General features: G+C 50.3%; 1 long non-coding RNA gene across 2 annotated transcripts in view; it reads right to left on the reverse strand.

Moving 5' to 3' along the window:
* The window catches only part of LOC126012273 (uncharacterized), a 352,275-nt gene that overhangs the window by 270,533 nt on the left and 65,381 nt on the right, over positions 1-16,361 (reverse strand). Inside the window, exon 1 of one of the 2 annotated variants that reach the window (XR_007496791.1) lies at positions 15,181-15,191. The exons of the other annotated variant lie outside the window; for it this stretch is intronic. This is a non-coding gene — a long non-coding RNA (uncharacterized LOC126012273). Of the gene's footprint in view, positions 1-15,180; positions 15,192-16,361 lie in introns of those variants that run through there. 2 annotated transcript variants of the gene reach the window in all.

Consider the following 16,361-nt stretch of genomic DNA (forward strand, 5'->3'; position numbering starts at 1 on the left):
ATAGGCTGTGATGAGGGGCGCAGGAGAGAATTCTTCTTATTCTTTTGATTGAAAAATTCTTGCCAGGCAGGGCGGGGACTATTCACACTTGCTTGCAAGTGTGAGGCCTCAGCTTCAATTCTTCTTACTGCTATGTTGCAGGGGGCTGTAGACAGCACAAAAATATCAGCAGACTTTCCCTGCAGAAGAACCCAGTTCAAACCCCAACCTCTCATGGTCTAGATGCAGCCAAGAGTCTCACCTGAGCACAGAGCTGAGTGTAGTCCCTAAGCACCTCCAGTGCGGTACAGAAACCAACAGTTAAGAACCAAAGGAAAAGATGTGAGTGTTGAAAGTGAAACATGCACTGCGTGACTGCATGACCAGTCTTTGGGGGGCATAAAGGAGCTGAGAAGTGATGATTGTGTAGAGTGCTCACCTGTCAAACCCGAGAGAGCAGGGTGAGGCCAAGAGAACCACTTGTGGGGGGAGGAGAATGTCTATAAATCACCCCGATCAACAAGGAAAAATGAGAAGCCAGAAAGCAAAACAAAAACAAAACAAACAGACATTACAAATCGAAATCCAACACACCAGTAATGACATTAAAAATATATACAAAGGGCCCGGAGAGATAGCACAGCGGCGTTTGCCTTGCAAGCAGCCCATCCAGGACCAAAGGTGGTTGGTTCGAATCCCGGGGTCCCATATGGTCCTCAGTGCCTGCCAGGAGCTATTTCTGAGCAGACAGCCAGGAGCAACCCCTGAGCAACGCCGGGTGTGACCCAAAAAACTAAAAAATACACACACACACACACACACACACACACACACACACAAAGGGGCTGGAGCGGTGGTGCAAGTGGTAAAGCACTAGCCTAGGATGGATCGCAGTTCGATCCCTTGGATCATATAGTCCCCCAAGCCAGGAGCGATTTCTGAGCACATAGCCAGGAGTAACCCCTGAGAATCACCGGGTGTGGCCCAAAAACAAACAAAAATGTATGCAAAGAGATGAGGGTCAAAAGAACCAACCCATGATATAAACCTTACCACAAAGATTAGTGAGTGCAGTTCGAGAAATAACTATACCAACAACTATCATGATAATGGTAGTGAGTGAGAGAAATAGAATGCTTTCCTGGAAGAAAGGCGAGGGGAGGAGGGAGATAGAGGCATTGGTGGTGGAATGGTTGCACTGATGAAGGGGGTGTACTTTTTTTATAACTGAAACTCAACTATAAACATGTTTCTAATCATGGTGCTTAAATAAATATTTTAATTAAAAATAAATATTTTTTTCTAAAAAATATATGCAAAGACCCATGAAAGTATGAAATATCACTTGTGTGTTTTCAATGACCAGTGTGGTGAGTCCCACATCCCACAGAAAAAAAGAATTTCAGGAGATTTCATATGCAGAATTGAACCTCAAGAATCCACCATGGAAGATCCCACCTTAGCAGCAAGAAGCAGCTATGGGGCCAGAGCCATAGTACGGGTGTGGGAGGTGGGGGGGAGGTGCTTGCCTTTCACAAGACCAATCTGGGTTTGTCTCTGGCATCCCATAGGGTCCCCTGAGTACTGCCAGGAGAGATTCCTGAGAGCAGAGCCAGGAGTAAGTAGCTATTTCTCAAAAGCATCAAGACTCGTTGTCAAACACAGGACATCTCTGTCACCTGAGCCATGTGCCCAGTCTGGCAGAGCCTAGCACAGGGGGAACCTGCCTGGGGTTTTCTCACCTCACCCACATGGTCACAGGCCTCAGAGTAAGACCACAGGGCAAGGCCCAGAGAAACACACTTTCAGGAACTGGCACCCATTGGGCTTGCACCAGGCAGAGCAGGCACTGATGCAGGCACAAAACACAGTTGCCCCCAGTAGGGGGCACCCCCATCGAGCCTGCACAGTCACAGCACCAGTCACAGCAAAGGGGCAGAAGTGAAGGTGGCTCCAAAAACCGGCCGAGAACAAAGCACTGCTTCTAGCTTCCCATGGCAGGACACAAAGCCACACACGCAAATGGATTTACAATGAACTGCAGGCCAATGTGGTTGTTCTGAAGTGTTCCAAAAGGACAAAGCACTTCGGAATGAGCTAAATGAAACCCTGTGAGATCGTCTTTGTGCTTTCCTCTGTGACATGTGGCATTCCTATCTGTCTAGTTCATACCGAACTTTGACTATGGATGACCCACTCACCATATGATGCCATTGTTCTCCCTTATTCACCAGGCAGAAGATGGCCTTCAGTCCCCCAGTCTCTGGGCAGACTTTCTTCCCAATTCTAAAAGCAACATCCACGCATGGCCAGAAGCACAAACAGCCTTTCAGCAGCCCCCAAACCCCACTATATCCCGAGAACCATCTGGAAGTTCCTGGCTAAGTGAAGCCTGTTTTCACTTGGCATCAGAAGTGGAGTTCTGGGGCCAGAATGGTAGTAGAGCAGGGAGGGCATTTGCTTTGAATGCGGCCAACCCATGTTTGATCCCGGCGTATGGTCCCCCAAGCCTGCCAGGAGTAATTCCTGAATGCAGATCCAGGAGTAAGCTCTGAGTATGGCCAGTCGTGGCCTTCAAACAAAGAAACAGAAAGGAGTTCTGCAAAAGGAATGATCCTGCTCACAGGCAAACCCGCACCCCAATGTTCCCTGAGACATCTTGTGCTTCCGACCCATCAAGAACCACAGGGACCTGGCGCCCAGCAGTGCCTCATCCTCAGTCCGGAGCACTGAACCTGAGAACTTCCTGGATGTACCTAACTGCCCTCTGAAAAGAACTGGGAGAATCAGTCCCACTTGTACCCACAATGGCACCATCAGGCTGAGTAACCGTATGAAAGGAGCAGGAGGGGGGACTCCAGGTGTAGGAGAAACCTGAGTACAACACCAGATTTGGCCCCAAAGTTAAACAAAACTGGAGACAAAGCCAGAACTGGCTCCTAGGCAAGGATGATGCCAAGATGCCAGGTCCAGCATGACAGTCCTCCCACTTTGGATGAGGCCCCTCCCAGGTCACCAGAGCCTTCGCTTGTGTTGTTAAATAACAAGGTCATGCAGCAGCAGACCTGGACTTGATCTCTGGCATCCCATATAGTGTCTTGAGCTCCACCAGGAGTAACCCCCAAGTGCAGAGCCAGGAATAAGCCTTGAGCACCACCGAATATGGTCAATAAACAAACAAACAAACAAATAAAATAACCGCATAAGCAGACAGTAGCTGGCTCTCGTCGCCTGCATGAAGATGGAAGCCCACATGCCTGTCCCTTGGGGCTGAGTCCTCATCTGCAAGGTCACACTGTGAAAAGTCCGAGGGTGAGGACAGCTGTTAGAGAACACCAGACAATAGCCCAGAAAGCCGGGAGCATGGACCCAGGCTGAAACCACTCTCCACTCCTGCACCCGCACTCGGGGGACACTGCTGTCGGGCTGTGGTGTTTAGATGTCTACGCACGCACAGGGGGCCTTGTCTAGGCCGTTGCGTGGACGGGGAGGAAGCAAGAGAAACGCTGATCTGCGACGCTGGGCGGCCTGATGCTCGGCTCTTGGGCAGAAGCGGCTGATATTGGAGCCTCGGGGCTGAGCCCCCGGGGACTGAAGACTTCCCCAGTTGCAGATGTTCCCCTGATGGGCACCAGTCAAGGCTGCATTGGTGTTTTCCTCATGGGGTGCCCATGTTAGTGGTTCTAACACCATCAGCTTGTGGCTGTGGAGCACCGGGGCCAGCTCTGGCTCTAAGTGTGGTCAGGAGCGCTGGGCCTGAGCCAGAGACATCGCTGCTGGTCAGTGCACACGACAGAGGGACAGGACAGGCCCCACTCTCCAAAGAGGCAGCCTTGAGAAACACCTGCGTTTACTGCCTCCCGGTGGCCACGAGGTGCAGCGTGTTGAATTGGGAGGTCCCTCAGGGCAAAATCCCGAGGTGGTGAAACCCCCAAACCTCAAAGGGCTCCTCCCAGACCCAGGTTCACTTACCACACCTCGAACCTCATAGGTTCACAGCAGATACGTTCACAGACATTCAGGCAAGTGGGGTCCAGCGGAGGGGCGACTCTGCAGGGCCCGTCTGTGGGGAACAGAGTGACAGGCGCTGAGTGGCCCGTCCTAGGAAGAGTGGCCTCTACAGGGAATGTGCCACCTGAGTAGCCTATCTTTCCTCAGCTGGAAGCAGTAATCCAGATGACTTGGCAGAACAAGTAACAAGTCACATCCCCTTACTGCTCTGGGGATCCCTGCTATCTCTGTGCCTTTTTCCTCTAACAACTGGAGTTGATTGCTGGCCTCAAGGTTCGGCCTGGTCTGAACTCTCTCCTGGGCCACCCATGTGCCTCCTGGATGTCAACCTTGTCTAGGGCTGGGCACTGAGCATCAGTGAGGTCACTGCCTAGGATCCAGGGCTGCACTTTCCCCACAGTTGCCCCAAGACTCATGCAAGTGTTCCTGGTCCCACCTCCAGCTGACGGTCTGGGTGCTTACTCAGCAAACCTTCCCTCAGTCCTATTAGCCACACAGAGTGATAAAAGTTCAGGGGGGACCTGGCTCTTTGCCTCCATGCTGAGTTTCCAGGGTTACGTCCAGATTATGGTGACCACTTTCTGCTTTCTATAAGCTCCACATCTGCCACTGCTTGCATGTGGCCATGTGCTTGCAAGTGTTGGGGTTTCTTCCTCTGCCCCCATTCTGTTTCATTGATATTTTTTGTCTCTGGACCACACCCTGTGGCTACTCAGACGCTACTCCTGGCAGGCACTGTACCCCTCAAGAGACAGGGGGTCTTGTGACCTCTCTCCCCAAGCTCAGGGACTCTCCCAGTGGGGGTTTTGCTGCTCCTGGCACTGAATAAAGAAGGATGGACTGTGAGGACTTGGTTCCCCTTCGATCAGGAAAGACAGTCAGGACAACTTGGGGGCTCATCCAAGTGGCAGGAAGAGTCACAGAGAGGTGACAATGCTCATCTCAGGGATGACCCTTGAATGCCAGTGGGGATCGGGGGATATTTAATTCAATGGAGGCTTTGGGAACACTGCACCTCTCAGCGAGAGCAGCGTGAGCAGTCGGTGTGCCTGGTGTGATGGTGTGTGTATGCACAGTGTGTGCGCAAATGAGACATGTGCGAACATAGTGTCTGTGTGGTGCATGTGGCATGTATTGCATAGAGTGTGTGTGCAGGGCGAATATGGGGCATGTGGGCTGTAGTGCCTTATCTATCAGTTGTGTAAGCTATGTGGTGTTGTAGTATGTGTGCGATAGGCTGTCAGGCATGTGTGTTGCATATGTGGGTGTGTGGAGTGTGTGGAGCTGAGTCTAGTGTGTGTGTGTGATGGGGTGGGGCTATGTGTGTGTGGGCTGTGGGGTGTCCATGAGGGGAGAGTGGAGGGATAGTGGGGTGTGTGTATGGTGTAAGTATGCGGTGTGTGGCTTATGCCTGGGACCCTTGGGCTATTGTCTCTGCAATAGGCCTGGTCCCCTCTTCATGCAGCTACTTCCCCCCCAGCTCTGGAGGGTTCAGATGGACATAGTCCCAGTGGGAAGGAAGACTTAGCCACAGAGGATGGAGTGACTAGGGTCTTTGTTGTGCCTTCCTTTGTACCCATGAAGCTGAGGACATGGCACCACTATCCCTGGTCCCGCCCACCTGTGGTATGTACTGACATAACCCAGTGTCTTCTGCTCCCACCAAGCCCTTGAAGTTTCCCAAAGGCCTTTCCCGGTGTCATCCCTTCCTCCTCCAGCCCAAGCCTGCCAGGTTCATTGGTGCTCGGAGAAGGGGCGGATAGACACAGGATATGACAAAGGGTCACTGGTGTGCCATCCAGGGCATTGGCAGGGCTGCGCATTCACAGAAGAGACAGTGGGGACAGAGAAGGACAATGAGGGGCAGTAGGGGCTCATGGGGAGCAGTGGGCACATGGGAGGACAGTGCTGGGGCCCAGTTAGGGGCACAGATGCCAGAAAGCACCTCAGAGGCCTCACTCACTGTTTACCCATAGCAATGTCAGTCCCCACCCACCCCAATGCAATAGAGTTTGTTTCGGTACCTGAGTTCCTGTGCACTTTCCTCTCCCACTACATTCCCACCACATTCATGCTTTTCTCTCTCTCTCTCTCTCTCTCTCTCTCTCTCTCTCTCTCTCTCTCTCTCTCTCTCTCTCTCTCTCTCTCTCTCTCATTCTACACACAACAGTGAGGCTTGCAGGTATGTGTAAGCTGCCTGCTAGGAGATACAGAACAGCCCTGTATCTTGGCCATAATGCATGATCAGAAAATATTTGTACAAGGGCATGCGCACAGATGCAAAGGAGCTGCTCATCCTCCATGTGACCTGACTGACCCCTTCTTTGGGCTCTTCTTTGAGCGTGGCATCTCAGAACCCTCAACCGTCTCTGCATCTGGGCCTGGAAGAAAGTGACATGGGCACCACCTGGTGGCCGTTCGACTGAAACACAGTGTGTCTAATTGGCCTTGGCATGGTGTGCATGGCAGACTGAGCTGGGAAGGATGCACTGCCAAACCCTGCTCCACTGCTACTTAGCAAAGCTCATGAGGGCCCAGACACTCACCTTCAGAAAGCATTCCAGGTGCTGGAGAGATAGAACAGGGTCCCAAAGCTCAGTCCCCAGCACTGAGGAGATAGCCCTGGGAACCCCAGAAATATATATCATCAGGCCAAAAATTCAGCACCCAAGAACTGGGTGCTGAAAGGAGGCAAAGTGATTGGCATGACATACCTTCATAGCAATATTGCAAATCAGTATCTAAACTAAAAGGGAGAGGAAGAGGGGGAGAGGAAGGAGACAGAAAGAGAAAGGGAGTGAGGAAGAGAGAGAGCAGAAAAATGTCTGCCATAGAAACGGGCAAGGGAGAGGACAGAGGAGAGGGCAGAGGGAAAATGGGGACATTGATGGCAGGAAATGTACACTGATGAGGAATGGGTATTAGATCTTGTATGACTGAAACTCAATTATGAACAATTTTGTGGCTGTATATCTTGCAGTGATTCAATTAAAATTATTTTTAAAATAATATATATAGAAATAAAAAAAAAAGAAGTGTCTCTTGGGGCCGGAGCAATAGCACAGCGTTAGGGCATTTGACTTGCAAGCAGCGGCAATCTAGGATGAACCTTGGTGCGATTCCCCAGTGTCTCATATGGTCTCCTGAGCCAGGAGCGATTTCTGAGTGCATAGCCAGGAGTAATCCTTTAGCATCACAGGGTGTGGCCCCAAAAAGCAAAAAGAAAAGTGCCTCAGGGCCAGGATCTAGAAGAGCCATAGTGCGCCAGAGAGATAGCACAGTGGGCGATGCCTCAGGGCTGGCATGTGGCTGACCCAGCTTCAACCACAGGCTCCCTGTGGTCTCCTGGACACCTACAGATGTGGCCTGGGAGGTCCTGGCACCACAGGGTCAAGCAGCACCTCATCCGCAGGTCTCCATGGCTGTCAGCAGCTCTGTGAGTCGCCAGAAGGAAGCTCAAAGCAGGCTCAAAAAGAGGCAGAATCACACATGCACAACATTCTGCCTCACTTTGTCTGCATAAGCACTGGACATACCTCATGGCATCTAACTATGGACATGGAATTTCCTACGAAGACTCAGGAAGCCATGATATGCATGAAGGCCTCACATTACAGAGGTGGCAGGAACCTAAGCAAATGGAGAAAGAGAAGATGGATCATGGAACCTCCTCAACCCCCACGCCAGACTAGACAGCCTCCAATCACAACCCAGGGGATAGACAGGTTTCGAAAGGTCCCTGTACTGAGGCAGGAGGCACCTGGAGCCTGGTCCATGCTGCTGTCCTCACTTTCAGGTGAGCTGGTGACCTGCTTCCAGGAAGCTGAAGTGGTAGAGATCCAGCCCTCTGGTTTCTTCCCCACCCAGTCACTTGTCCCTTGTCTTGAGTCGTGGCCATGTGCGTGTGTGCACAGAAACACACACACATGCACTCACACACACAATCACCCTGATTCCTAGGGTGGCTGTAGGTATGTGAGGAGCGCAGCAATAACCTTGGCCACATTTGTAGGTGCCTGTTGCATGTTTGCTTTGTGGGAGTCCTGAGTAATAGAACAGCAGGAGGGCACTTGCTTTTCCTGAAGCCAATTCAAGTGCAATCACTGGCACCCCATATTCCTGAGTTCAGCAGAAGTGATCCCTGAACTCAGAGCCAGGAATAAGCCCTAAGCATCACCTGGGGTGGCCCACAAAGAAAACAAAAACAGGGGCTGGAGAGATAGCATGGAGGCAGGGCATTTGCCTTGCTTGCAGAAGGGCAGTGGTTTGAATCCTGGCATCCCATATGGTTCCCTGAGCCTGCCAGGAGCGATTTCTGAGCTCAGAGCCAGAAGTAAGCCCTGATTGCTGCCAAGTATGACTCAACCCCCCCCAAAAGGAGATGCATTCCCAGGAGGTACTAACTTTTTTTTTTATCCATTTGGGGCCCCAATTATTTGCAGAGAATTTCTGGAGATTGGTCGAGGACAGAGCAGGTGTTGAATACTTTACCTGTCACGTCAGGGTTGGCTGATGTAGAGATGGGAAGGCAGGCCAGTTGAGCATGATGATCTGAAGGATGACCTTGGGCATTTCACCCTCTGCAGGAGTATCCCGGAGGTCACCTGTCCCACCCCTATCCAGTATTGCTGTGTTTATGCAAAGGAGCAAGTCAAAATTATTCAGCAGCAGCAGCAGCAGCAGTCTGCCAAGGTTCAAGGTGAAGGTGGAGAAGAACACTTTTTCTGTGGCTGATTGAATTAAATGCGTTCTGGTGGGCTTAACTTAAAACCCACTCCCTTGAGTAGACTATGGGGAAAAGGAAGTAACAACCTGAATACAAGTAAGAAGAAGTGTGTTTTGGGGCCGGAGCAGTGGTGCAAGTGGTAGGGTGTTTGCCTTGCACGTGTTAACCTAGGACAGACCGTGGTTCAATCCCCTGGCATCCCAAGCCAGAGCAATTACTGGGTGCATAGCCAGGAATAACCCCTGAGTATCACTGGGTGTGGCCCCCCAAAATAGAAAAAAAAGAAGAGCTGTGTTTATTAGAGTACCATCGACTGTTTTAGGGCCTGATCAGTTTAATTAATATTCCATCTCCCCTATCTAATTGTTCTGATTCTTTTCAGGTTGAAACTGCAGAACCCAACCTGTCAATTGCTTCCAGTGATGGAATACAGTGATGGACACTACCTGTCGTGGTAGTGTTGCCCAGTTGAACCCTGGGCTTTGTCAGTGCTGGGCCAGGAATGCAACCTGTGAACCTCTACTTAGTCAGGCCAGAGGGTCTGAATCAGGAAGAGACTGTGATCAAATGACTCTGTGTTCCTCATTTCTGTGCTCCTTGATTTGGCTGTCCCTGAGGTCACCCTGGCAGTACAATAAGTCCCTTTGTTCTCATGTCCCCCTTTTCCCTAAATTACAGTCCATATACTATGCACTTATTTTAAGTTTGTACTTCCTCCTTTATGATTTCCTCTTCCCTTCCCTCTGTTGCCATCATTGTGGTGATGACCAGAGTCTCCACACACTTGGATGCAGTTTTTGTACTATGAGCCTAGAGCAGAAGGGACTCCATTTTGTTGAACCAAGGCTAAGTTTCCATTTGAGGCTAACAAGGCTAAGTTTCCATTAAAGGACTGTTTCTATCCCAGCAATAATGATGCAGACCCCAAAGCCCCATAAACCACAATATACCACCCTAGACATATAGCCATAAAAAGACATGATGAAACACCCTAGACAACAGCCAATCAACTTAAAGGTCAAAACTTCCTGCTTCTAGTCCTATATATCCTGGCTTGTGACCCCTGGGGGAGGGGAGTTGGGGAGTGTGGGAGGTGATTCTAGCTGTAAGTTGTGTCTGACTTGCTTCATTTTGTGAGCTTGTGACTGTGCTAATGTCACCTGTCTCTGCTCCCCTTCCAATAGTGGGAGTTGGCTGGAAAAGAGAAAAAGTTAGATACTGATGAGACCAGCAAAGAGGGACTCTGGCTGGTACAAAGAACTATGAAGACATTGGGCATTGGGAGACTTTGGAAACTCAGGCCTGAAAGAGTCTGTTTTCTCTGGAGACAGAGAAGAACTAAAGAGACTTGGAGAAAGAATGCCCAAGACCTAGTTCTCTTTTATCAGCTGCCCCTCAGGAATTCCTCAGCTTTGGGCATTTATGTAGTCTTGGACACACCCCCTCCCCTTTCATGCTATAAAAGGAAAAACTTGGACAGTTGGAAGCAGGGTCCAGGTTAGTGACCAGAGCAGCATCAGGGAGAGGCTGCCTGCTTTGTATGTATTTCTTTTTCTTTCTTTTCTGAACCCAGCCACCCCCACCCCACCCCAGCCCCGCCACCTCTGACCAGTGAATTTTCATCTATCTCTCCCTCTTTTTCAGAAACCCCCAGAAGGCAGTGCCAAGACTCAAACTCCAGGAAAAATAAAAAGTATACTTGGTTTCTACTTCTCTCTTCTCTCCTTTCTCTCTCTCTCTTCTCTCTCTCTTCTCTCTCTCTCCTCTCTCACTCTCTCTCTCAGTCCCGAGTGGGTGGGTTCTACCTGTTGGTGTCCTTGGGTGGGCACAAGGTCTCAACCAGCAACCCCACAGGCCCTTGTGGGCCTTGCATCCTTGGGCCCCTGCAGCCATATAGCATATATATAGTCTATATAATAGCGGATTTCTACAAAATGATCCCTGAACATGTGGTAACCACCTGCCTGGGACTGGTATTTGATAGTATTTGGTATTTGGTGAGACAGGTTACGAGATGTTGTAAATATTACTTTACCATTATACTTTAGTATAATTTGGCCTTATCAACTACAATTGGATTACACAGCAAGCAGAACAGGAAAAATACAAGCCCAATCAAAATAAAGAGTAGACCATGGGCCCAGTGCAATAGTACAATGGTTAGGTCATTCCCCTTGCACACAGCCAATCAGGAGCGATGCCACAGACATGTAGGGCTAGGACTAGTGGTGCTACATCCTCAGCTTTGTGGATCCAAAGGATCCGCAGAACCAAGGACCCCCAGTGGCTCCATCCTCTGCGGTGAATCTCCCTTCCCCAGGACCATTCCCAGCTGGACCCTCCAGAGCGGGGGGGGGGGCAGACGGACAAGGATTGGATCAAACCCATGGGGCTGTTGTCCCTGCACACGCTACCTAGCACATACACCTCCACCGTACACACACTACTGTTCTTCCATTCCCTCTATGTGCACCCCCCATATCCCCTCACACTAGATTCTGATCCACTTACCCACACACTACACACATCCACACATATCTGGCACCGTAACACACAACCACACATACTACAACTAACACACATCCTACACACCCACATTACAAGACACCACAGACCTCCACATGCCCCCTCATACACCCTACACACATACCACTTCCACATAACACCATGTGCACACACATGCCATATACACACACCATGCACACACTGTAACACATGTGTTACATGCACACATCATATGTACACACTGAATGTACACACACTGTGCACCACCATGAAAAGACACACATCATAAACATGCCTGCACAACCATGTAAACACACCAAGCATATACATACCTACAGTTATAGCATGCATCACATCATGCATATGTCTACACACAGCATGCACAAATCATGCATACGTTCCATGAAAACACACAGCATGCATATATGGCATACAACATGCACATGCACACATCATGCAAATTCACGTGTGAACACATACTGTACACACATAACATGTACACACATATCCCACTGTTCTTTCTGCTCTCACTGAGGGGTGCAGGATCCTCAAAGCTTACCTTTGGCTGAGTGTCACCCTAACTCCTCACTGGCTCCATTCACGGGCTAGCCCCGAAACTAAGAAGCATCATCATGCCCCTCAGGTGAGACCCCAAGTCGCCCTGGTTTTCCGTCCTGTTGGAAAGGAACTGGCTCCCAACGGTCCCCCGCCCTTTCTTGTGCTCAGTGCTAGGAGTCAGAGAAAACAGAGCTACAAGAGTTTCTTGAGCTCAGGGAGAGAATTCAGGAAGTGGAGGTACTAGAAGATAAGCAGTCTATTCACTAGTTGTTATGGGGTGCAAGTATGATCATTTAAGGTGAAGAGACTAACATAAAATATGTGCAGGTGCTAGCAGTGAGGGGTGCAGGTACAAACACATGAGAGTACAGGTTCAATCATTTAAAGGTAAGGTGCTAACATGGAATGCATGCAGGTATTAGCAGATATGGGGTACAGGTACAGTCATTTAAAGGTGCAGGTACCTGCATAAAATGGGTGCAGATGCTCACAGACAAAGAGTTTAGATACATGCAGGTGGGTGTGTAGGTAATAGCAGACAAGGGTGAAAGCAGTAGGGAATAACGGGTTTGTGTACAAGCAGATAAGAACTGGGGTACCACCAAATAAGCAGAATAGACACTAGCAGGTAGGGGTGCAGATACAAACAAACAGATAAGGGGTGCAGGTACTGATAGATAAGGATAAAGGGTAGAAGTCACTGGCCTCGTCCTAGTCCCCGTGCAGCCTGTGTGCAGCCCGGGTTTCCTGCCTGCCTTGCTGTCGCCTGGGACCTCATCATTTCCAGCCTGACCGACACTAATGAGCTGTAGCTCCTCTGGGCCCTCCTGCAAACAGCTGCACTCTCTGTGTCAGCGCCCTACACCCATCTGCAATCACTGCTTCTCCGTCTGAGGGTGCAGGACAGGTACGGGGTGCATGGCACATCTCCGGTGATCCACGCCTCAAATTCGGAATCTTCACTGACATATGCTGAGCCAGGGATGCCCCTCCCTCATGGACTGAAGCCATCTGGAGTGTGGACACCTCATCAACATGGACCTCATCAGAACCCCACACATCTGTGTGTCCACCTGTGGAGATGATGTCCTGGGTTCGGAACTATGTGCCCTATATGCTCTGGACTCAGCAATGATCCCACTGCCATCTCCCATGGGTCATTCCCCAGTGACCTCTCCACTGGGGTGATGAAGAGGAGACTATCCGTCGAGGGGTATAGAGGGTCTATGACTCAGAACTCCCCAAAACTGTCACAGCCCTTGTCTTGTCTGCCTTCTTACCCTCCTGGCTCAGGGACCTCCCAGGTCTCACGTCTCCAACATCCTATAGACCCTTGGAACCAATTTACAAGCTCTTCTACACTGCCCTGGTACCCTGCCAGCCCCTCTCCCCCCATATCTGTCACTTACAGCTCGACCAGCAACTGTGTGTCCCACTGAGCCTCCCTAACCAATTCTGCCCGGTCTTTTGTCATCAGGCATGTCAACCCTTCTGTGGCAGCTGGCAGGCAACTTCTGAGTACGCTGAGGCTGGTCCCTACTGCTCACCCCAGAGTGACTACCTCCTTGAGGAAAATGTTCTGGAATGTTCTACAATTGAACCAGGTGGAGTTCCCAGCAGTGGTGCATAGCCCTGGTCCTGGGAAAGGCACAGGGGATGGATCAGGGTTGTGTCACCAGCCAGGCAGGTGTGTGGACAGGTGTGATCTTAGTGTCCTGCACATGGGATAAGTCAGGGATGCAAGGAGTCCATTGCCACATGTGTGTTCACCCTTTGGGTTGTGAATGGCCCAGCTGGCCAGAACAATTCTGTCCCCAGCAGGGCCCATGAGCGTGGAGGGAATACGAGGAGCTGCTGAAACTTTTGGTCTCAGGTTTGTCAGGGCCTCCCTCTGGGAATTCTAGAAGGATCTGCTTGACTGAGGTGGGTATCCCAGCCTGCAGAGTGCAAGTCTTGACCAGACCAGCCAAGAAGCTCTGCTATTGCATCCTTTACGTTAAAAGTAAGATTTTTTCTGCTAAATATATTAGATTTCTTTCTTTCTTTCTTTTTTCTTTTTTGTTTTTGGTTTTCGTTTTGGTTTTTGGGCCACACCCAGCGGTACTCAGGGGTTACTCCTGGCTGTCTGCTCAGAAATAGCTCCTGGCAGGCTCAGGGGACCATATGGGACACCGGGATTCAAACCAACCACCATTGGTCCTGGATGGGCTGCTTGCAAGGCAAATGCTGCTGTGCTATCTCTCCGGGCCCCTTTTTTTCTTTCTTTCTTCTCTCTTTCTTTCATTTTTCTTGTTCTCTTTTCCTTTCCTTTCCTTTCTCTTTTCCTTTCCTCCTTTCCTTTCCTTTCCTTTCCTTTCCTTTCCTTTCCTTTCCTTTCCTTTCCTTTCCTTTCCTTTCCTTTCCTTTCCTTTCCTTTCCTTTCCTTTCCTTTCCTTTCCTTTCTTTCCTTCTTTCCTTTCCTTTCCTTCCCTTCCCTTCCTTCCCTTCCCTTCCCTTCCCTTCCCTTCCCTTCCCTTCCCTTCCCTTCCCTTCCCTTCCCTTCCGTCCCTTCCCTTCCCTTCCCTTCCTTCCCTTCCCTTCCCTTTCCCTTTCCCTTTCCCTTCCCCATTCCCTTTCCATTCCCTATCCCACTTCCCCCTCCTCGCTTCTTCCCCCTTCCTTCTTCCCCCTTCCCCCTCCTTCTCCCTTCCCCCTCATTCCCCCTTCCTCCTCCTTCCCCCTTCCACCTCCTTCTTCCCTCCTTCTTCCCTCCTTCCCCCTCCCTTCCCCTTCCCCCTCCCTTCCCCTTTCCCCCTCCTTCCTTCTTCCTTCCCCCTTCCTTTCCCCTTTCTTCCCCCTTCCTTCCCCCTTCCTTCTTCCCCCTTCCTTCCCCCTACCTTCTTACCCCTTCCTTCTTCCCCCTCCTTCTTCCCCCTTCCTTCTTCCCCCTTCCCCCTCCTTCCCCCTCCTTCCCCCTTCTCCCTCCTTCTTCCCTCCTTCCCCCTTCCTTCCCCCTTCCCCCTTTCGCTTCTTCCCCCTCCTCTTCCCCCTCTTCCCCCTCTTCTTCCCCCTCTTCCCCCTCTTCCCTTCCCTTCCCTTTACTTAAAGGACTTCCCAACCCCACAGAGCTTCTCTATGGCTCTCTGCATCCCTTTCCCTTTCATAAAAAAGCACATGTTCTTTTGGGGCCCCCGAGCCCGCCAGAGGCAGTTCTGGGCCCAGAGACCACCCTGCCCACACTGGGATTCAATTCCTGGGGACACCAGGATGGCACTACAAGTGTCCCCAGCTGTCCCAGACTGGGATTCAGACTCTCAGGGGACCCCAAGGCTGTGCTACAGATGCCCTCAAATTCTCTATCAGTAGGTTCCTGCCACAGAAAATGCCCAGACCTGCCAGTCTTGGAAAATCAGGACCCCCACTTGGGGTCCAGTCCCCAAAGGTCTACACTGTGCATCGCAGTAGTCATGGTGGGGGATGATGCATGATTCGTGGAAGAAAGGATGCTCTTCATTACTCACTTGTTTTTGTTTGGGGGTCCACAACCAGCAGTGCTCAGGGTTTCCTCCTCCTGGTTCTGTGCCCAGGCATCATACCTGGCACACGCAGGGGACCATGTGCAGTGCTGAGGATCGAACTCTGGTTTGATGTGTGGAAGGCAAAAGTCTTCTCTGCAGACTATTGCTCTGGCCCTAAGTGCTAAGACTTCTGATATCTCCATATTTTCTGCTCCACCCAACCAATTTTCATTTCCTGCCATTATTATACATCAAATTTGTGATACACAGCTTATACATCACAATAGATTTAAATTACTACAATAGAAGTTTAGTAATGAAGTTATAAGAATATAAATTCGGGGACCGGAGAGATAGCACAGCGTTGTTTGCCTTGCAAACAGCCGATCCAGGATCAAAGGTGGTTGGTTCGAATCCCGGTGTCCCGTATGGTTCCCCCCCCCCCACCCCCCCCCGTGCCTGACAGGAGCTATTTCTGAGCAGACAGCCAGGAGTAACCCCTGAGCAACGCCGTGTGTGCCCCCCCCCCCAAAAAAAAGAATATAAATTCGGGCCCAGAGAGATAGCACAGCAGTGTTTGCCTTGCACTTGCAGCCGATCCAGGACCAAAGGTGGTTGGTTCGAATCCCGGTGTCCCAAATGGTCCCCCATGCCTGCCAGGAGCTACTTCTGAGCAGACAGCCAGGAATAACCCCTGAGCAACGCCGGGTGTAGTCCAAAAACCAAAAAAAAAAAGAATATAAATTCATAAATGTGGGTTCATATTTATAATACATAAAATTTGTACCTGCTTATAAAAGCAGTTGCCAGTTTAAAGCTATAGTTATATTTATATTAATATGTATGAACTTATCATGAATGCAAATATATCCATGGAAGAAAGGAGACTATTTTGAGCAGAAGGGCCACACCCAATGAAGCTCAGGGGTTACTCCTGCCTTTGCACTCAAAAATCGCTCCCGGCTTGGGGGACCATATCGGACGCTGGGGGGACCAAGGCCTTACTTGCGCCACTGCTCTGACCCCAGGAAACTATTTTTATCAATTACTTTCATATTTATAGTGTCCTTTCTGAAAAAGTATCT

The sequence above is a fragment of the Suncus etruscus genome, chromosome 6, assembly GCF_024139225.1.
Source record: "Suncus etruscus isolate mSunEtr1 chromosome 6, mSunEtr1.pri.cur, whole genome shotgun sequence".
Classification (NCBI taxonomy): domain Eukaryota; kingdom Metazoa; phylum Chordata; class Mammalia; order Eulipotyphla; family Soricidae; genus Suncus; species Suncus etruscus.